Source organism: Strongylocentrotus purpuratus, unplaced genomic scaffold, assembly GCF_000002235.5.
Source record: "Strongylocentrotus purpuratus isolate Spur 01 unplaced genomic scaffold, Spur_5.0 spur5_scaffold_17, whole genome shotgun sequence".
Taxonomy (NCBI): Eukaryota; Metazoa; Echinodermata; class Echinoidea; order Camarodonta; family Strongylocentrotidae; genus Strongylocentrotus; species Strongylocentrotus purpuratus.
The window spans coordinates 24,233,724-24,251,377 of NW_022145602.1; positions in this window are offsets into that span (position 1 = coordinate 24,233,724).

Sequence of the window (17,654 nt, forward strand, 5' to 3'; positions counted from 1 at the left end):
TCACACATTGATACTCTTAACTGTTCATCGTGCAGATCTAAGTAGAGTTGTCCTGTTCTTTTCACAGCCAGAGCTTCAGCAACACGGGTGTCAGGCGGTAGATGAACCTCTTGTCCAGATGTGTTGGACATAAACAATTCAACATCATCCCCCTTCAACTGCTGACAACCTTCAACTGCACTCAGCGTCGAACTTGGCTCCTCATCTGACTCTCTCACCAAGATCTCAGTGAACCTCTTGTCCAGATGGTGTTCCTCTCCACATGGCACATCACCCTTCTAACTGTATAGGGAGGGAATACCTCCAATCTTCCTGTCCTTACTGGTGATGGGCAACCGTTGCTCTCCATGGTTGTGGGTGCCTTAGATCGAAAACCAAATTCGATATCATATCCATCCAAATTCTGCAAAATGTTACAACCTAGTAGAATAGGATACTCCGATGCAGTGCCACTGCATTCTCTGTCAACTACTACCAGGAATCCTCCTTGTAGTGACTGCCCTCTGACCTTGATGGGAACTTCAACAAAACCCTCTATAGGCACTTCAATTTCACCAACGCCTACAACATTGAGAAAAACTCCTGGCTCCTGCTGAGGTCCTCCCAGTCTCTCCTTCAAACATCGATGGTACACTGATGCTGGGATAACGGAAGCCTCTGCTCCAGAATCAAAAATACATCCAATATCTAATCCCGCGATATGGACTGTTCCTTTCGGACATGGTGCCACAAAGCGCTTAGCAAACTCTGATGGAACCTGATGACGTGTGTCCATCGTCCCTCTCTTTGCTCCAGGCTGAGGAGATGCCATCGTTGGTGAAGGAGGCTGGGTAATCGACTGTAACTTCTGTGGACACTGCCGGCTAATGTGTCCTCGCCCTTTACAGGTGAAACACAACGTCTCCTCCTCGCACTCATTCCTCATGTGCCCTGTCTTACCACAGTTGAAACATCGATTCTTCTTCTGTGGAGCTCTTCCAGCATTCACCTTGCTATCCACCAAGGATTCCACACACCTTCTGAGTGATGCCACATCTTCCTTAAGGGAATTCATCTCACCCTTCCACTCAGCATCTGCATTCTTGGTAGTTGCCACATGAACATCGACAGAGCTACTCACTTCCTTAACTGGAATCGCCTTGGTCTCTTGACCCCTGAAGAATTCCAGCACATCCTCCCTCAACTGTAAGAAGGTCTTGCCCTTCGCTGCCAGCTCCATTCTGCGCAGCTCTCGTTGCATCCACACCTGGCTGCTACCTGTGACAAATCTCTCCTTCAAGGATGTGTCTCTAAGTTGAGTCAAAGCTTGCTTCTCATCACTGCTCGATGCAGCTTTCTCCATCCTCGTGTAGATTCGCATTAAAATCCTACTATAATCGGCGAGTGTCTCACCACCATGCTGCCTCCTACTATGGAATTCAGCCGTTAATGACTGAACAGTGTCCACTGCACCAAACAATGATCGTAGCACAGCAACAAGCTGGTCAAAGTCCTTGAGGATTCTCTCCTCCCTGCACAAAACTTCCTCCTTGGCCACTCCTCCCAAATGATCCACTAAGGACTGGGCCTTTGCAACATCTTTAAGCTGGTAGTGTCGACAATAACTGTCAAAGTTCTCCAGCCACTCCTGCAGGGACAAATCACCAGCTACCTGTGGTGAACCCTTGAACTTGCTCAACTTCACTGGCGGTGGCGCCTTCTGCACATTCAGTCCTTGAAGAACACTAGTCAGGGTCTCCAACATCTCTGTCACTGTTTCAGCCATCGCTACAAAGGCTGTAACAAGTATAGTAGGGGAAAAACAGGTAAGTTACACCTTACTCTACTATCAAAACATGTACTGAATAGATATAACTGAATCTACAGTATTAAATACTGAACACTTGGGACTTACAACAAATCCTTGTTACCCTGGTTGGTAACCAAAAAAAAAAACATTCTCAGTTCCAGTCAATTCAGTCTCTATCAGTCTATGGTCCTCGTGGATAGTTCATTCTCAATACCGCTCTTCCATCTATCCGAGCAGTAATCATAAGTTCGAAGTTCTATGCTCAGTAAGTCACCACCAAAGATTATCTACCCGAGCTGTCTGCAAGCTCGGTTATCTGCGAAGATCGTCTAGGCCGGTCCTCTCAGACCACGCAGTGGGGTTGCTCATCCAAGACCGTGGGGTTTCCCTCATTGTCTGCGCTGACTTCATCCCATCCTCGTCGCCAATTTGTCGTAGTACGTGTGAGACGATAAATGAAACTCGGGAAACGTGTGTTAGCGTAACCGGTGCTTTAATTCATAAACCGTTGATTCTCGGTGATTCATGCACGCAGAAACGGGAAAAAACCCTGCAATTGGCAGAATAATAAAACAAAACATGTTTTAGTATTTCAAACAATTACAAATGTCATCTTCACAAATACATGATTATATCAATGAAATAAATCAAAGTAATTACTAAACAGAGATATTGTATATCCTCTTGATTAAATGTCATATTAAGTAATTACAACCTGATCTCCAAATCAAATCTGTTTCATTTTGATTCTCTTGTAAAATCACTGAAATCAAATATTATAATCATTAACTGGAATGACATAATTATATCTAAACATCAAATCAGCTGTAAGAATCTCAAACAGTAATCAGAGCATCATACTTGCATCAGACAAACAAGAATACATGTATTTATCTGTAAGTATTCATAATACGATGGAACAAATATAAAATTGTCCCATAACATCAATATACATATAAATTGTTAAACACACTGCAATATTAGACTGAGTAAAGTTACACAAAATCTGTTGCAAACTTTACCAGAATATCATTAAAACATACCCAAAGTCTTCAGCAATAAACCACTGAAGCTCTCAACTACAGTGGAGAAGGAAGTGAAGGGGAAAAGGGAGACACCAAGAAACTATCAGCAATCAACTCAGCTCAGCTCAGCAACAGAAGCTGCAACATGCAAGTCCTGATCTTGCCCCTATAATAATGTAACAACAATAACAGTTACAAGTATTTGCTCTCTAAATCACACTAATGTAAATTCTCATATCATCTACAGCTAATAGTAAATAGCTAGACATAAACACCACAGGAAAATATCAACAATATTCTTCATATCATACACCCAAGGTGTATAAAACTATCATCAACTCACATCTAGGAATCAACTATGGGCGCCGCCATCTTGCTAGCTTATTTACATCTTACTGCCCTCAACGTCAAGATACATTTTTACTTCACATGTGTGTGAAATACAAAATGGGATAATTAATCCTTAAATTATCTTTGCAATCCCTCAAAATATCTTTTCAGAAATATGACGAAAGAAAATGTTGCATAAAACAATTTTAGCACAAATGTCTCTGACATTTTATCTATAAACAGCGTAATATGACCAAATTAATGCCCTAACCAAAACTTCTGTTCAACATCATAAACAGGCATTCTTATCATCATAATTACTTCAAACAGACATCTATATCCACCTCAAACTATGCATTATCACTCACTATGATACAGGATTAAACCAAATATCTATTTCAATAAGCATAACTTACTCGAAAATACTGCCAAACAGTTGAACCAAAACCCTCGTTAAAACAAGGAAACCGCGTGACTCTGTAATACATAGCTACAGGCACAGCAACAACGTCCTCTCCGCAATTGAACGTGACATGAATGTGATTCAATACTAACATGTATGTTAACACATTAACGTGGGCGGCGTACCACACAATAAATCATTCATCCGCAAAATCATGTGCAACACGCGTAGCGAACTAATTTGCATAATCGGACAAGTCCGCGATCTACATAAAACATAAACTAGTCCACATTCCCACAATACCAAGTACATTATCCCAGACCGCTTCCATAATCTGGGCTTCATGTTGGGGTGGCGGTAGAAAGGACTGTCTCTTCAAGTTGCTCCATAAATAGATTGGCTACAGTGGGGGAGACTGTGGGCTGTCCATCTCACGATATTGAGAAATTGGTCGATGGGAGTGTTAGTGAAGAGGTGACGGCGTCGCAAGACACCAGTAATTTGCTATTATCCAGCGTAAAAGCCGTGATTTCTTTAGCGAATTCCTTTAAGCTGTTGACGTGGTGGTCCGAATTCACGACCAATGGAGCCAGGATGTCTGCCAAAGCTCTTGATTTCGTGTAGCCTGGTGAGCCAATGTAGTACACAATGGGACTTCAAGGTAAGCCTTCTTTGTGGGTTTTGGGAGTACAGTATAACCGATAAACATTCTCTGCAGTGGGATAGATATAGTAATACTGCTTCTCTCGTCGTACTTCCCCATCTAGTAATGATGCCTGCAGCAACGAGTAGGCGAAAGTGTCACAGGTAAAACAACCATTTTGATTGTGATACAACGATAATTCAACTTATTGAATAACTAACAATCAGATGAACCTCTTCAAGGTTGGTGCCATCTTTCCACATCCAAAATCAGTGACACAAGTTGGCGCTATACAATTACATCGATACTATTTAAACTTTAAAGGCAGGCGTTACTACTTCAGCCATAAGGGATTAGACCACACAGCGAGCCAGCGACGTCACTGTGACAGGTGGCTATCTCATTAATTCAGCTCTCATTTAACATAAGAAAAAGAGGATCATGGGGGACCAACAGGCACCGATTGGGGAAGTTTTCTATTATAGAGGAAGCAAGTAGCTACAAGTAGGACAGTGTGCCTTTAAAAGTCGACCGACTTGTTATCAACTGAGGTTATACAATGTTATTGTATACATTCATATTATTATTGTATTATTATTGTAAACTTACAAATATCACATTTATTTTCTTTAGTTATGCTTCCCCAAAATAGCCCATCCACCCAAATTGATATTCCATTGCGCCTTGGAATGACATACCAAACAATATGAAGTTAAAATGATAACATACAATCAAAGTAGCACAAGTGTAGACAAAAAATATTTTAAAAGTAACTTAAAGGAGAAAAATAAAATTCTATTACATTTTAAACGAAATACATAATCAAGATCAATAATATTTGCATTAATACGGTTATAAAGGTCAAGAATGTTAAAAGAATGAAAGGAGAGAAAGAACGAATGAAGAAAGGTTAGATAAGAATGTAAAAGAATGAAAGGAGAGAAAGAACGAATGAAGAAAGGTTAGATATTATAGAGAGAGAGAAGGAGTAAGAATAAGGAAATGTAAGAAAGAAGGGGTAAAAACAAAAGACGAAAAAAGGGACCGAGAAACACTTGTGAAAAATAGATTATTTTGACATAGCGGCAAGAAAAGGGAAAACACGTTAGGGGACAATTTGAAATGCATGGACATTTTATTTTCATTTCATTTATTTATTTAAAAACGGTAACTCTCCCAGCCTAAACGGCTGTTTTTCAGAAAGTCCGTGTTAACTGAATAAAAAATATGCAAATTATATTACAAACAAAAGCCAGTAACAAAAGATAATAAAACATAAATATATGCAAAACAAACGAATCAAATCAAAACAAAGGTAGACATAATCGGCATGGGGAAACTTTGAAGAATAGGATTTAAAAATATATATATAATGTACAAAATACAGTTAATACTAAAGAACCAAAATAGATAATTAACAGAGAAGTGTTTTGTAAACCGAGAGTTTGATTGACTCTACTCCCAGGGATCAGCCCACCCCCCCGCTACCTAGGTGATGACATGATGTTTTTTAAAAAACATTTGTATTCTCTTTTTTTTCAGTTCCTGTGAAATTGTGTTCCAGCATTTCGCCCCTTAAAAACTTAAACTCCTTATTTTATAATTTGTTTGGCCTTTATATGGTAATGCGAAATTATGAAAATAGTGTCGGGTTGTTATACAGTGTGAGTCAAAAAAAGTTTACACCTAGAAAATTGATAATTATTTTTAAAATCATCTATGAACATACATTATTATACATCTTACTGAAAGAGTGTTTTATCCCGAATCATTTAGTATCATTTTTGTGGGGTACGTGTTCACACTTGGATGAACGGGAGGCATTTTTTGCGAAAGTGCAAAATTCGACTTGCGCCAAAGTAGTGATGTTTGAATAAAACAATAGCGATTTGGGTTTTAATTTGGTCTTTGCCGATCCAAATCGTTTGTTTGTTTGTTTGTTTATTTATTTAAATACGGTGATTTAAAAAACATGCTTTCAGCTTAGCAAAGCTGTTTTTTAGCATGTTCGTACATGGTACATTTTAATATATATGAATAAACAGATAAAACACACAAATTAAACAATAACAAATACATGATATTAAAATAAGTAAATGTAAAGAAAGAAAGAAAAAAAAAACATATTTAAGCAAAATAAATATAATACAAGTTCCACAAAAGAAATGCAAGTTAAACAACAGAAGGGAAAACAAATAAATACATTAATGAAACTAGCAAGGGTTGGTGTATAATTGAAAAATCAATCTGGTAAAAATATTTATGTTACTTGCTAAGCGGATTGACTCTGGGAGTTCATTAAATAGTTTGATACCAATATGAAGTGAGCTATTTTTAAGAATAAAAATAACATCCCTCAAGAAACTGATCATGCCACACATATCAAATATCGAATATAAACGAACATTTTCTGCTCGTGCGTGTATGTGCGTGACTTTGCTTCTGCAAAGAGCATATGCAATTACTTTCATTTTAAACATTCAATTCATTCTCTCACTCCGCTAATCCGAACATAATACAACCTGTAGGCATCACTTTGGCGCAAGTTGATTTTTTGCACTCTCCCAAAATATGCCTCCTGTTCATCCAAGCGTGAACACATACCACACAAAAGTGATACCAAATGCTTTGGGATAACAAACTCTTTCATAAGATGTATTATAATTTACTGTTCATAGATTTAAAAAAAAAAAAAAATTAGCAATCATGGCAACACCTCTCACCATGAAATAGTTCTTTCTCATTTCTTTCCCTTCTCTTTTGCTCTCCCTCTCTCTCTCTCTCTCTCTGTACTCTCACTGTTCTATATCCATACTTTTTTTATTTTTATGTATGATACAATTAATCCAACTGTTTGCACACTAGAAATTAAAATATATTTGTAGGAAATATTGTATATAAGATAACCAACATTATGTTCAATTAATTTATTCTTCCTAAAATAGAAAATTGGAATTTACCATACATACGTATTATAAAATTGAAGGTAACAAATTAAGCTCAAATAGCCTCTTAATATGCTACTTGAAATGATTAGAATTTCAATGTTATGTAATTATTACATTCCTTTTTCCCAATTTTTGTAAAACAAAGCGTATGCTACTTCTAAGATTTTTTCCCCAGGGAATCTGTTATATCATGACTTGCACCACTTTGTAAAATACATTATAAAACAAGATTTCTTAAAAAGAAAGTAACCCATGAATCAAAATCACAATTTTTTCCAGTGACACAATGACCATCTGATGTACAAAAGAACATCCTGATGAGTGATGGTTGCTTTGTGGTTCGCACACACCAAGGACATTTCGGACTTTTTCTATTAACGGCTGCTTGTTTGTTACAATAACTCCATGTTATGAAGATTATATTACGAAGCTTTTGATCCCCAGTCACAGCTACAGCAGATGAGGTCTGATTCTTTGAAGAGGCTAAGTAGAACTTCATAGTCCCTACATGTATGTCTGTTGAAACATTAAAAAGGTCTTGCATGTGCATTGTGGTTAAAGTGGACTTGGATGCACATTGTGGTAAAATGGACTTGCATAGACTTTACATGAAATTATTGGTGGAAAATGTGAATGAACACATGCCATCCTCGAAGTACCTTAGCTGTATGGGCATACAAACAACAAGTTATTCGTAAAGTCTAACTGTCAAAATTTAGCAGGTCAGTTGTTCTCCTTCCTTTCTGAATTTGTCTCACTTTTTAGGGAAATTACCTTCATTTATTTTACTAAAGAAGAACACCATCCTGAAACAAAATTAAAAAGGTTCAGAAGTCATTAAAAAGTTAAAGATTTAATCCATTGATAAGTGGTCTTAGTCATAGTGCCACTCATATTTAACTTAAAAGACAACCCTGAAGGTTTTTTTCATATAGGCACCTCTCCCCACACAGTCATGAGTAATCATTAATTCACCGAATGACTAACTCTTTTAAAGTCACGAACAAAAATTCACATTCTTGAAGTACTATCTCATGAATGTGCTTGAACGAAGTTAAACTTTCCATGTCATGGCCTAAGAAAGCACATAAGTAGTAAAAGTCGATAGTCAATTTAGTCCCCTTCCTAAAATAAGGTCTAGAGGTCTACATCTAACTTAGATAACCAGCTGACAGTTGGCCTAAGCTAGATGTAAACGGAGCCTGGAATGTAGATTTTACAATGCCCTAATCGTTAGAACCCAACTGTGTCATCTTTAAACCAGCTTAATCTTACATTAGACCTAAAATCGTCTTGTCCTATGTAATCTCTCAAAAAGAGCTTCGTGAACGGGTACAAAAATAAAATAAATTTTACTGCACTGTATACTGTAATACATTCTGTAGGTATCTTAGTCTTTTATGGTACATAATTATTAATGGTAAGTTTGAATTTTCTTCTGACCTAAAAATAAAAGTAGTAAATCAACAGTTGAACTTAAAAAAAGAGCATGGATTATCCAAGCTCCTTTTTAGGTTCAAGTCTTGATTATTCGTGTCTCTTTTTACGAGATAGTCCCGCCCGAAAGTCTGGGCCAAGCTGTCACGAGTGACTGGTAGCCATGGCAATCGAGCTCAAAGTATTAGCTCGCGGCAATGCAAAATGAATAAAATAGTTCGAGTGTAGATTGCACCTACATTCATCAAATCAAACAATTTAAAATCGTTTCATAATGTACAGACACATCTGCAGATTTATGATATCAGCAGATCATTTCATAAATATGATTCAATTTACGAAATCTAAGCGTAATTACAGCTTTACTCACCATCAAACTAATCTCCCTGTTCAGGAAATAACCGGCTTTGGGCTGACTGACTTGGAGATGCCTATGTTATTATGTGGATGCAATCAATAGCACCGACAACGCCAGGAAAATGGCAGTAATTATAACATTCTTGTTGGGTCTGCAGGACTGCCTCTCCTGTTGAACGAAATGACATGTATTGCTCCTTTCTCCTGGCAATAGCTATTGACATGGACTTCACAAGACGGGATACTGTTTCTCGGAAGGCCTTCTTCATTCCGATGCATCAATTGAAAGGAACTTGATAATCAAGATGAAAAATAAGTTGATACGAAATTGCAATTTCTCTCTCTCTCTCTGTTACGTCTGTTTACGTAAGAGAAGATATTATAAACATTTATAAACATGAAAAATAAGTTAATACGAAATTGCAATTTCTCTCTCTCTCTGTTACATCTGTTGACGTAAGAGAAGATATTATTAACATTTTTCTTTCAAATTGATCAGTTGTGTGGCTTTTGCGGTTTGTTGATGACATACTTCATTATGTTTTCTTGACTGAATTTAATTTGTACTTATTATACAAAACTCTATTGTAATTTGAGGATTATTTTCGACTTATAAGAGCATAACATTTTCTTTATTTTTGTTCTTTGTTAGATCATGAAATGGTAAAATGTGTGTCATGAGATGTTCCATCCAAGTACACGTACGTGTATTGTCTCTGCTTGAAGCTTATTTTATTTGATTTCTCAACCTGATATTAATCGTCATTTGGGAGAAAAAGCGATGATTTTAAGGCAACACCTGTCTACTTGAACGTAAAAAAATCGCTTAGATATGACGACCATCTTGTACGATGACGTCAATATTGAATAATGACATACTCTTACATAATGGGGTTTGTTAGGCGGATAAATGTCACACGTGTACATTGAACAGGATTAAAAAACCTTTATTTTCCCCTCCTCTAACACTCATATTTGCAGATCACTAAAATGACATTTTTATGTTCAAGTCTTTTTCTACTCTTTATATCTAATCAAATTTTGCGATTAGATTTATTCCTCTCCCATTCTAAAACCGAATTCAAAGAAATAGAGAAAAATGAAAGAAATAGAGAGAATGCTACGGAGGAAAAATAAGCTGAGTAAATTGTCAATGATATTAACTAATATAATAAATGTATCTAGATGAAAGAGAAATGAAAAATTGTAATATTAATAAATTTAGAAAGCCTTCCGTATCCTCCACAATAACAGAAAACACACAGCCCCCTTTTGTTGACCAAATTTCGTGTTCACGACATATTTCATTTCCTTGGCTTAATTTATTTTTAATCAGTACAGTGTTATATGCTTTAGACAATTTTGTCGAGAAGGTCGAGGAAATTAGGAAAAAATCGCTTTTATAAATTAACGTTTCGCATTATGACTTTGAAGTGATACTATTTCATATTTTCTCAAGTTCTGATGTACTTTCTTTAATAGCATTAGCCTTAAATCCACTTTACCCATGTGTAATATCTCAAAACTTTCTATGTATATGTTATTCATTAATATCAACGATTTTGAATTAAAAGCCGCCACAAAAATGGGTGCGTATTCTATTCGAAATTGTGTGATTTTCCTAAAGATACAAATGGAACAGTTAACTAATGTGATATCATAGTTACCGAAAATTATCCGTCAGGAACAACGGCAAATGATAATGGTTCACATTTTTGAAATATACTAGTTGTTTGACTTCGTATCAATTCAGCCTTATCCGATCGTTCCCTAATCTTAATAAATGTACACGCAATGATCATAGGAGAGGTCTTCAAAGGAGTTTATTATTCCATGGGCATCCTTACCATTGGCCTATTCTTAAGATATACATTAACTTGAATACTGTATAACCAAAATATTGCTCTACTGTAAGAAATGCTTAAACTGATAGAATAACTAGTCAAGAATATTCCCAGATAACATGTGACGGGGTTAGAGGGTAGAGTCAAAGACCTAACAATTTCCGATTTGTAGTTGATTTGTCGAACTCTCCTCGCCAGGCTATTAGTTGTCATACATCACGTAGTTTGTTGCAATCATGAGACGGTATCCAGAAAGCCTCTTAAAATATGTAAATCAGAAAAAGTTTCGAAATAGCTCAATATATAATCATGCTTATGTGCAAGGGGAAAATATCATGAAGATACACTGCTAAAATAGAATGGGAGGCACCTAAATACTTTAACATGGCATACAAATTAATAAAACTATTCTTCTTGACTGTATTGAAGCAAAATATACTCTGGATATAGACTTACTCCTGAACGTTTGAATGTCTTTGTCTCAAAGAATGTTGATTAAATAGAAAGTGATATCTTAAAATGACTATTTCCTCTTGCCAGGCTAATGCATTAGAACATATTAACAGGTTCTTAGAATATGAACTTAAATGATGAGTATAAGAAAATTTCACTCGTTGGTTTCGAGATTCTTTATCTTTGTAAAGTCTAAAATTTCGACTACTATGTGGTATCTTTTTTTCAAACTCTAAATTGAATACTGTTTATCTGTTGTTTGAATTACCATGCAATAGCAAAACACATATGATTAAATGAAATAAAGAGCCACTCTATAATGATAAAACAAACCTGGATTTGTTCAAATCCTTTCCCACTTAAAATATATGTTTGTTTTGTTTGTTTGTTAAAGAAGTTATAATTGTAAATGTTCTTATATTTATTTCCTCATTCCAAATTGCCATATTTCCAGGTTACTTGTATTTCATTTTTTTTGTGGAAAATTCACATTGAGGGTCAATATATTACTCGTGAGTAAGCACATACTACCTGTCGCGGATTTCCATTTTCTGTCCCTTTCTTTTGGGTATCATGTCAACGAAGGGCAGAATCATAGTGGTACTGACTACAAACGATTCGGACTGTTATACCAAATCTATCCCGCTCTGCGCTTTTGTTGAATTAGTTTAATTTCATTTTAGTTATGTAAGTTCTCATTCCGTGGCTGAAGGATAAACCTCAACAGGCATGCAAGCCTTCAAGAGGTTTGTTTATGACATTTTAGTTTGACAACAGTACTTTGGCTCTTTGCCTGTTTTGAAATGGAGCCTGGAAAAATTTGAAATGTAAAGTGTGATCATCGCATATCTTCGATTTCCTTCCTTGTTTGTTAAAAGCAATTTGAAATGCATGTTTCTTCTTTAATATAACTTATTTATTGGCAGTTTTGTTCTCATAGCGCATGTTGAAGTATGTGTATACGAACATTTATTAAATTGACGTTTTGAAAGATAACATAATTAGAAAATGATACCAACATGATTTTGTTTCCCAATACATAACCAGAAAATAAAAGTGCCAAAAAGAGTCAATTAGAATCGTTTAATACTGCGTACGTTACAGCTTAAATTAGTATTTGAAGCTGATATAATGTTTCTATCGGTTATCAACTGTTTTCCTCGAATAGAACGTTAATTCCGTTGGTAATGCTGATAATAAAAAACACTAGCAATATCTGTTCATATATTGAATGAAAAAGAAAACAACAATGCTGTTTGAATGTGAAGCATTACTCTAACCTGGTGTAATTAGTAGATGCAACACATACATTTTTATTAGTTTGTAGAGCTTATTTATGAGTAAATCAATATTGTTCACTTGAAACATCACCATTCAAGCTATATTTCATATTTAGCAGATAAAGGGTAGAAATGGAACCATTGATTAACAAAATTAATTATTGCTGTTTAGAGGTATACTTCTGTTTTGCAGATTGTAGTGAAATTGGTGAAATGGCAACAAATTTAATTTGTTTTGATCTTAAAAACATCCTAAGGAGTATTTAGATTTAGGGCTCGAAAATAAATCCTGGACCTTGTCACTAAATATGTTAAAAACATACACTAAATATGTTAAAAACAAATCAACAAACGTTGAAAAAGAAGAAAACTAAAAAAGACATGGATACGAGTTTCGCTTTAGTTCCTTATTGGAAAGATACCAGAAAACTATATCCATATCAACAATAAAGATGACATCTGACACACTGACATTTTGATATCGACTTTCTATTGACAGATGAAATTTAGTATGAACATTTTGTCTTCATTTGGGCAATTATGTTTTTATCTAACTCAAAGGCATCACAAACAAAGATCCTGGTTAAACATATTGATAATGATACAATAATATCGGTTGACGCATTGAAAGTGGGTACTTCCTGTTTTTCTCTGGTATAATTACTCTTTCCAGCGAGGTTTGTTTATCTTTCTGTATTTCCTCATTGGCCGTTGAAACAGCAATTACGTGTGCGCGCCATTTGTTCTCGCACGTTTTCGCGCGTTACCATTGCTGCACTGGACGCATATATTAGAATGATGACGAACAACTTTTTTGTCATTAATTAGTTCTTCTTGCTGTGAGTCGGATGTGAAGATGACAGCGATGGAGTTGAAACTGGTATTATGTTTTCTTCTTGGCTTCTTCTCCGTTTCATCAGCGGAAAGTCGTGAGTATTATCCTAGTCTTTGTTCAATACAAGTATTATACGGAGTTTTCATTTGCAATATTTGCATGGGCCTAGTATGTTTACAAATCTGAATGATCAACCATTGGTCTTTCGTGCTATAATCATTATATACATGATATATTACATTCCATTGACATGCATTAGATAACAATATCTGTTAAAAACAACTAACCTTTTCTTGAGGCTGTACAACAGTGCATAACTGTACTGTATGTCTATACGTGTCTAACATAATTTACATCTTGTAAAAAACTTAAGATATTATTACGGAGGTCAATTTTCTTCCGTATTTTAAACATAAAGGCCTATCGTGAGAAACAATCAACTCTAAAAGGCACCGTTATTAAATTAAATCACACTTTCTAACCATACTTGATTTTAAGTTTGGAAAATGGAAACAAGTACAGCCTTTTAGATTAGCGATAAAATAGAATACTAATTGTATTTGTACTGCTTTTTTCGATTCCTGGATTGGTACATTATTATTTTGTCTGTTCTGCTTCAAATGGCAGAATATCAAGTGTTATATACCTCACTTAAGAAATCCAGCCATCTGATTGGTCGAATTGCATTCATAAACTTCAACTGTTCCTGTAAAATTCCCGGTAACCATGCTTAAAACATTTCAATATTTTTAATAACCATGGTTATTAAAAAAATAGGTCAGTCTCCATGGTTACCCCATAGGTTTACATGTTAAAAAATGGTTTGAGCGATGGAGGATACCATACGTGTGCGAACAATTGGTCGGCAATTTCAATACAATTGAATCTCGATCGATCTTACCGACAATTTTATCTTGCATTGTTGACATGAAGACGAAAATAAACTTCCAAAAACAAAAAACAACATCTGCCGATAGATCTTGATCTAAGTTCGTGCCAATATGCATTGCAATTTAAAAGAAGAGTCCGTATATGGAGCTTTTGCGAAGCATTCATCACACGCGAAGCCGGTTTCAATCCATTTTAATGTATATATGGTACAAAACTGCCAAACATGTTAATAGCGCGCGATGGCCGAGAGGTCTAAGGCGCTGACTTTAGATACATCACCTTTTGTACGCAAGAGTTCGAATCTCATCTTCGACCAAAAAAAAAAGTATTTTTTATTTTTTATTTTTTAGTCTATTTTTTTTCGGCATATAAAAGTATTAATGACTGCTTTAATATTCGAGAAATAGTTGTTTTCATACGCTCTCGGGAAGGTTACAATTGGGCTATTCCCCTCGGCAAGCCTCGGGGAATAGCACAATTCTAACCTTCCCTTGAGCGTAATAAAACAACTATTTCTCTCAAAGCAGTCATTAATACTATACTGTTTGTGGAAAAGGGACCGACCCACTATCCATATGCCGGCCGTGTAGACGTGTTTATCGATGGAGATTGGGGAGGCATTTGTGCTGCTGACTGGGACATGAACGATGCTGAGGTGGTCTGCCGGGAGTTAGGCTTTGGCTACCCCTACGGTATCACAGTCGTTGGTGGTCCACCTGCTGGAAACGGTACCGAGTGCTTGTCTAGGGTAAAGTGTTACGGCCATGAAGAACACCTCTCAGAATGCAAAGTTACCAAGAGAACGCGAACAAATACTACAGTTGAAAGTGGCATAGTCTGCTACCCTCCCGCAAGTGAGTGATTTGAGGTGGAAATAGATACATGATATAATTTACAATAAACCCTTTGGAGGTTTAAATAGGTCCATTGATTTCCATACTTATTAAAGAAATACAAACCTGAAATCAGGCGACTTTGAATCAAGTGTCTATCTCTAGTAAAGGGCTATGGTCACGACAAGTAACTTGTATATTGTAGTGGATGATCTTAAACACTCTTGACAGAGGCAAATCTGCTATCTTTCACCTTATATTTTTTCCTTATGATATGTGGTAAACAGCAGTTAGGATGGATCTGATCTTTTGATATGTTTTAGGGAAGAGTATTCAGTCGGTTAAGACAAAATATTATATTTGGTTAGGGCAAGGTTTGACATGTTTCGGCGATATAAATGGCTACAACATCAAAGTAATATTTATTAATGTTTGTGAAAAGAAATCTCGAAACCATTTAATAGCAAAGTGGGAAGTAAATTTATTAAATTGTCAGATCTTATCCGATGTAGTATTTTTTTTCTTAAATAAACCGATTCATTACAGTAGTGATAGTAATACTTGTAAACAATATCATCTGCATATGACTTTGGTACTGCCCCTTAACATTGTCTTCTTTACATCTTTTAAAACAAACATGATATTAACAACTATAGACTTATCCTGAATATTTCTAATTGCTTTTAGTAGATACAGGTCTATTGGTTTTTAATAATAATAATAATAATATGGATATTTATATAGCGCCGGTATCCGGTATAAATTTCCTCATGATAATTCATAACACATACAACTTAACCAGTCATCTTACTATTAAGGAAATGTACCTCATAGTGTCAAGTTCCCCCTCTTTTAACTGCTCTACACATTGTTAACCTTTGAAAAATTTGCAGGTACATACGAAACAGATGATGAGTCAACTTCGTCAGTCGCACTCGATGTATCGTCAGACTTTGACCCGGATTACGACCCATCGGCTTATGGTAAATAATTGCATTAATATAATCGAAGTTTCACCGCTTGACCGACTACAGATCATTGACCATTTTATGCTAGCAGATCTGCTACAGATTGAGATTAAACGCACATGCCATGTTGACCCGACCATGGTTTTGGATAATTTCATCATCTAGATTCTATAGACTATATTGACTATGTTTACATTATGCTACCTGCATATAGTCAATATTTATTTTTTGTTCTTTTTTTCGAAATTAATGAAAGAACAAGCTTTTAAATCACCATCTCAAGTCTGATTAGGAGTGCTTAAATTGCTTCTGTGTTTTCGAACTAAGAAAGACTGTCAGCCTTTCAGTGCCGGGTATGAACGGTTGCCCTGTGGGTCAGTAGTAAGGCCAGGGGGTATTATTTTAAGTAAATAGGTTGATATTTACGACTTTCCCACGGTATTATTACAAAACCATCTCTACAGTAATGATAACGAGAAGTCAAAAGTCGTATTCCTTTATATTAAACAAACTAAAAAATGAAAAGATCAATAACACTTACACTTATATATCTCAGTATCAAAGAGCCAGAGTCTGAATAGCCATGATAATTGAAGAAACTTTATTTCTTTCTTTTGTACAGTTGGACCGGGATTGCGGCTTAGAAACGGACCTGATCAGTATTCAGGCCTTGTAGAGGTCAAGCTGGCAACGGGCAGTTGGAGTCGACTAGATTTTTATTATTATGATGATTGGTTGTCTCGGTATCAGTATATCCCGAACATCTGTCGTCAGCTTGGATTCGGGGAGCTCAACTTCTGGGATAGTTTTGAATATGACATCACGTACAGGATGACAATGGTGACGAGATGTCCTTACGGAGTTGCGCAACACCGAAGCTGCATATTTCATTCTAAGGACTATTATAAAGGGGGGGGGGGGGGAGGGGGTTATCATACTAATTATTATAAAGATGACACACAAAAGTTCAAGATCTGTTTCGAGGTGCCAGAGCGTGTGTGCATCATGTATTTCTAGGGCGGCTGCTTGGTTGTTTCATAATAACATATGGACGTCAATAGGCCCAAGTACCATTTTGAAAAGTCGTCGAACTTTTGGACTGCCATTTACACTACTGAAAAAACAAACTTTTGTCTTGAGAATATAAAAACGTCGACATAAGGTAGGCACAGTACGTCTCATTTAAAATCGAACCAGCTTCACTATGACGTTGGCGGCGCCGATCCTTTGCCGAATGCACCTGAATACCTTTGATAGATAAATATATCGGTTCTAGGACATCTACCCCCTGGACATCCACCCCTGATAACAACCCCCAGTCAACTACCCCCTAGGACAACTACCCCCTAGGGCAACCACCCTCTAGAACAACTGCCCCTCGGACAACTTCCCTCTAGGACAACTACGCCCGGACATCTACCTCAAGAAAACAAACCCCACGGACAACTACCCCAGACAACTACCCCCTACAACAACCATCCTCTAGGACAACCACCGCCCGGACAGCTATCCTAGGGGGTAGTTGTCCGGGGGGTAGTTCTCCTGGGGGGTAGTTGTCCCGGGGTCAGTCGTCCTAGAGGGTGGTTGCCCTAGGGGTAGTTTTCGTAGGGGGTAGTTG